Source organism: Aulonocara sp. 'chitande type north' Nkhata Bay, linkage group LG15 (assembly GCF_057382095.1).
Source record: "Aulonocara sp. 'chitande type north' Nkhata Bay isolate Kocher_YH1m ecotype deep benthic linkage group LG15, A_spYH_male_GT1.1, whole genome shotgun sequence".
Taxonomy (NCBI): domain Eukaryota; kingdom Metazoa; phylum Chordata; class Actinopteri; order Cichliformes; family Cichlidae; genus Aulonocara; species Aulonocara sp. 'chitande type north' Nkhata Bay.
The window spans coordinates 25,873,776-25,879,976 of NC_141358.1; the positions used below are offsets into that span (position 1 = coordinate 25,873,776).

General features: G+C 42.9%; 1 long non-coding RNA gene across 1 annotated transcript; it reads left to right on the forward strand.

Moving 5' to 3' along the window:
• Positions 1-3,675: 3,675 nt before the first annotated feature.
• On the forward strand, positions 3,676-4,942 carry LOC147313204 (uncharacterized). Its single transcript, XR_015125043.1, has 3 exons — positions 3,676-3,859; positions 4,060-4,147; positions 4,835-4,942. It is a non-coding gene; the product is annotated as an uncharacterized LOC147313204 (long non-coding RNA).
• The last annotated feature ends 1,259 nt before the right edge of the window (positions 4,943-6,201 follow it).

Below are 6,201 nucleotides of genomic sequence, written 5' to 3' on the forward strand. Positions count from 1 at the left end.
GTTCAATGTGCCCCTTTTTAACTTTGAGCACCCGCCCCTTTAAACCTCTCTGCACGTCCCTGCTGGGGGGAGACCAAACGTGGTGCTGGGATGGAGAGAGCAAAGCTTCAGTCGACCAGCTCTGAAAGACTCCACAGGTAAAGTGAATGCAGGAGGGCCGTCACACCTCATCCTAAACATCTGCAGGCACAAAAGTTTCTAATGTTGTTATAAATTTGATCACAGTCAAGCAAACGGAGCTGAACTGGCATAAAAGTGTTGGTCATTTTTAAAACAGTCTTTCTTACTATACTAGTCTGCGCACGTGGCGTGGACGCTGCATGACCATGTGACCACACCCGTGTACCAGTGTGTGCTCGTAGGTTGCATGCTGCGTTCTTCTTCTGTTCTCCTCAAGTTTGCTGCATTTCAAGTATAAAGGACACACACAGCACTGCAGCTACAATGGCCTTTGCTCTGAACCACTTCCCACTGTTGTTGTAGGCGATGGGCACAACGATAGGCCTGCCACACACACACACACACACACACACACACACACACACACACACACACACACACACACACACACACACATACAGCAGCGATACGCTTTAACCCCTCCACCCTTGTTAAATACTATCAAGATAAGAAAGCACTCCCGTGTTTCCCACCATCACACACACACTCACACACATCCTCGACAGTCTGCAGACACTGCTACACCCCGCCGCACACGCACGCACACACACACACACACACACACACACCCTTCCTCTCAGGCCTCTGTGGTGACTGAAGGGGAAAACCAGCAGAACAGAGTCACACACTGCCGTGAACACACACTCGTCCTCACCTGGATCACCGCACACACGGTGTAATGAGGTGTTGTGTTAAACTTTACTCTGACTTCATGAATGTAAAGATGGGCATGAGAGGAAAGCCCACAAGGCTGTCATGACTAATGGTTTACAGCCTTTGTGCAATACTTTAGATACTCTGATATTAAAATGTTTGTGCCGTTATTCAAGAATGATTTACACTTTTATTGATCATCCTCTGTCACCATGCTTGGCTTATTGAAAGCTAGTTTGAAAAGTCAAAGAAGAAGAAAAAACTGAAGTTGCCCCTGTTTTGTCACTCATGTAAACATTTTGGTTGCAAATAAAATCACCAGCTTCAGATAGAAACCTCCAAAAGTTTCTTGGTTGTTTGCATAAGACTGAACAAATACCAGCAACTTTCCAGCAGCGACATTATCGTATAAAAGACCGACGTTTCCGTCTGCAGCTGTTTTTATTTGGCACGATGGCAGTTTGCTCTGCCACCTCCCTGTTAGTCCATGTGCGCACATAGAAATTAGTGGTGGGTAAAACAGAAGTAAGACCCCCTGAGAGGCCCCAGCGACTGAGTCAGAGCCTGCATGAAAAGAAGGAGCTGGAGTGGAGTGGGTTGCAAAGCAGCTTGCACACATGTAGTAGCTGTATGAAGCTAAAATTTTGCACTTGAAATTAGAGTTGCAGTTTGGAACTGTACAGAAGGGGGTCAGCTGTAACATCACATGTTTCGCTGTGACTGTGACTGAGACTGAGCTTGACTTTGTGACCCACTGAAAGTAACAGCATCCATTTCATAACTGACACCCCAAACTAAAGGAGTAGGAAGAGGACAGTCACTAGAGTTCAGGGTGGAATTCTTTAGCAGAGGTCACACGGACAAACAGATGATAAGGCGTTTTTCTCCAGGAAAACTGCTCATTTAAAAACATTTATGGGCTCACAGGTTTTCATTGTTTCTCGGAATAACTGCCCAATCCCACCCAGGGGGACGGTTCCCATTATTTACCTTTACTGCACCTTTATTTATTTGTGCTGGTATTTTCCTGTGTTGTAGCTCAGGGCTAAACCCTGAGCCGTGTCAGGCAGCATGACTGCAAAGACAAGAAGGCCGTCGGTGCCCTGGATTAATAAAATTTGGAGAAAAACAAGTTGAGCGCCAGTGAGTGAGCAATCCTCCACTTTAGTCCAGAACAATGAGAGCAGGAGGAGGAGGAGGAGGGTCATCTGAAATGGCACAGAAGAAGGAGGGAAGTCGGAGAAAAGGAGGAAGAGAGTGAAGGACTCGTAGAAAGAAAGACTGCCCGTCGTGTCGTGACTGTTGGTGATTTATTGGTAATTAATCAGAGAGCGAGAGGCCGAGAAGCCGGGACCGAGGGCGCTGCGAGGATCCTGGAGAGGCAGAAAGCGAGGAAGTGGTGCACGGCGTCTGGAGTGTGTTTGTGTTCATGTGCTGCCGTTGGCGTGTTTGTTGACTCAGGCAGCGAGCGGCTCGACATTAATTGTTTTTTTTCAGTCCCTGAAGTCAGATTCTCAGGCTCAGAGTTCCAAAGTGCTTTAAATACACGCAGAGAGGCTCGACTTCTGATTGGTTTACCGACCAAGGACTCACACGCTGCATCCATCTTTGATATACAGTCTGTGGGTGTTTCAGGATGTTTCTGTTCAATGTTTGTCACACACACACACACGTGCGCACATAGGCTGACGTATCCACTGTAGACTGTCACCTGCCACATTCCCGGCGTTCCTCACGTTCCCTGCTTTTAATCTCTGTGGGACAGTCATGTGGACACCTGACTGCGTGCGTGAGTGTGTGTCTAGTCAGCACTGCGAGTGTGTGAGTGTGTCTACTTGTCTTTCATCGCCACTTTAATCTCTTTAATTAACTTTAAAGTACATTTTAACACTTTCCTTTCTCACCTCTTCAGTCTCCTCTGGAACTTCTGGGTCAGGAACCATATTTAGTAACTTAAATAGGCCCCAGATTTGGCCTCCCCGTGACTCACTGTGAGCGTGAAGAACCAGCCAATCAGCAAAGATCAGCTTACGTGACATTATTGCATCTGAAGACTCAATAATAGTCCGCATCATTCTAAGAATTCCAGAATTTGTAGGAGGTTTTTAGATTTTTTGCCGTTACCCACTGTCACACCTGTGCTCATAACATCAACACTCAAGTTCAATCAGCAGTCATAAGCTGATGAAACTTGTACATTATATACATCAGTGTTTAAGCTAACAACAGTATAGAGCATATTGGATGTATCACTACGTAGTAACACTTTTACAGGATATTAATAGTGAAATATTTGAATCTTTGAAACGTTATCGATCAAGTTGTTAAAACTCAGAGTTCAGAGTCCATCAGATGTTTCAGGTGTCTCTGTGTCATCCTGTTTTCGTTCAACTGTCTTCACTTTCAATTCTCTTCAGTTTCACCTTCAGCCTGTTATTATAATCATGTGATTTAATTAGTAACATGCAAACAGTTAAGCCACTGGGGACGACTATGGGACACGAACCGGCTCCAGCATCCGCTTCGACTCTCTGCTCCAACCTGATGCAATGGCTGGAATAAACAGGTCACCGGTCTCCTTTACCTTTACCCCTGTAACTCTGTCACTCTTTCCTCATAGCTGCATCCACGTTCTCTGTAAACCACACAGCTGATTCATGCACGATAACAGCATGCATGTGAGTCACAGGGCGTGTTACTGCAGAGCAGGGGCGGAGCGTGGGGGTGGCTTACGGGGCTTAAGCCCGGGTTGTTTTGTCAGAAGCCCGGGGTATTTTGGAGTGTAATTTTTTCATAGTTAGATGCCTGGCTGACAACTGTATAAAACTAAAAGTACACACAATATTCGAAGCACATAGTGCACACTGTGGGAATTTACGACTGTGCGTGAATCCCCCCCTGATATTGGTATGATCCAAGCTCAGGCACTAAGCGACTGAGCGAGGGGGCGGGGCAGCTGCTGCCCGTGAGTGCGCTGTTGGAGAGACGGAGCCAGCCATACTAAGGAGAGCTTAAGTTTGACCAGGTACCAAAGCAAATCATTCGCACCGTACAAATAATGTAAATATGACGGTGCATCACGAAAGATTGATATGAAACTGATCACTTGACCAATATTACGTTACTTGCTCTTCAAGTGAATCAACAAATGGCAAAATGAAAAGCCGAACAAATGCTATTTTTTTTTAGAGTCTTAGCTTACGTGTGTTTATTTCATATTTTCAGTTCTTACCCTCCCCGACTAAATCGGTTTCAGTTATGTACTGAAACATAAGAATGGACATTAGAGGGTTCTTTCAAAGAAAAAACTCAGGTAAATGTTATTTTATATATTATGCTTTGTATGTTGTTCAGTATATTTCTATGCAAAACAAGAGGGATTTCAGTACACAGCAGGATATTCACAGTTATAACCAGATATTTACACTTTAGGGAGAAATTTTTTTTACTGTACAACATCAATTTAGAGTAAACTTTTGTTTTAGATAAATATTGAAATATATCTTGAATTAGTTAAATTTCAGAATAAAGAGAGACAGAGCTATTTTTATCACTTTCATCAAATTTAGGAGTACATGTACACTAAATTTATTGTTAATTAATAAGAAAACTCCAGACGATTCCATTCTGAGCTGAAGAAGCTTCTGATAGGTTAGTAGAGTCCATGTGAGTAAATTGGTGGCACAGCTGTGGATGCATATAAGGCGAAACACAGAGCCTGTTTCTTTGACATGGGAAAATCAAGAGATGTCAACCAAAACACCAGGAAAAGAACTGTGGAGCTCCATAAGTGTGGCTCAAGTTTGAATACAATTTGGTGCCATTTGCAATTAAGAAATACAGATAGTTTCTCTCTTTACTCTTAAAGTTAACAAATATGTTTTTATATTTATCAATCTAAAAAAATAAACATTTAGTCTGATTTGATGTTACAATTAAAAAAGTGTTTTTATCTGAAGAGTAAATATCTGGTTTCAACTGTATATTTGATGATTGTCAGCACAAAGAGGGAGAGAGAGGAGAACGAGGACAGAACAGATGAACAAGAGCAGGTGAGACACACATGTTAGTCAAATGGTCGTTTGCCAAAAGTATCACCGTATCACAGGTCCTCATGTATCTCGTACCTAGTGTTTCTTTTTAGGTTTGTTATTTTTCAAATTCTGTATTTATTAAGTTCTGCAGGCTTGTTTGCACAACAAGGCTAAATAATTATATAAACTTTTCTCAATCTAAATATTGTACTTTGGTAGAATTAAAAAATAAGTGTAGTGCAGGTCTATGATGATTTTTAGTGCTATCATCTAGTTCTGATTCTGGTTCTGTCTTGGTTAAGTCCTCAGTAGTCCTGATTTTGAACTGTTGTAGTCCTGTTTTAATTCTGGATCAGTTCTGGGTCTGGTTGAATTGGGGTTTAGTCCTCGTGTCTTGATACAGCCCTGACCTTGTTCTGCCTTGCTGCTTAATTAAAAAAACAGTTTAAGGTGTCCTGCACATGTGATATATATTTTTCCCTATATGAAGTCATTCTTTTTTGAACAGAGCCTATTAATCTTTCAGTCATTTCTACACCCCCCCCCCAAAAAAAAAAAAAAAAAAAATCCCACATGCATACTACTCTTTGGGCTAAGCCCCGGGTGTTTCAAATGTCTGGCTCCGCCTCTGCTGCAGAGTGTGGACTTTTCCTCAAATGTTGTAAATATGCAGTATTTTGTCTTCTAAAGGAAGTAACCCCTTTAAAAGAATACTACACATACTGTGTGTGTGTGTCAGTGTGTGTGTGGGTGTAATCACATCTCTTCTGGCAAAAGGTGACCCATTTCTCAGCCTTGTCTGGGGCTGCGTTACATACAGGTGTGTGCGTCTGCTCCCCCTCATCACCTTACTCCCAGGACACTGCCAACATCCTGGGTTGCTCACATCGCACAGACATGTCGCGCACACACACATACATCACACACACACACACACACACACACACACACACACACACACACACACACACACACACACACGTCCACCAGGAAGCTTAATTGTTAGCAGTTAAAATATTTTTTTCCTTTTCCCTTTAACACTATGGCGATAAAATAAAATTCACTGGGGGGCTATAAAAAGAGTTCAGCGTGAGTTTTTAAAGGTTCTGGTTCTATTTTTATTTACACTTCTTTATTTAATTCTAAATAACTTCTCACTGACGAATCATATTTCTCATAATGGCTTAAAATGAATCTTGGCCTCTCACGCCTGCTCTGCTGCCTGCTTGCTGCACCTCTGCTCACCGATCTCAGCTCAGCTTGTACATAGCTGACTCTACATCCCTGTGTTTGTCCATGTTTTCGGGATTTCCTGCTGCTACCCAGTTTGCCT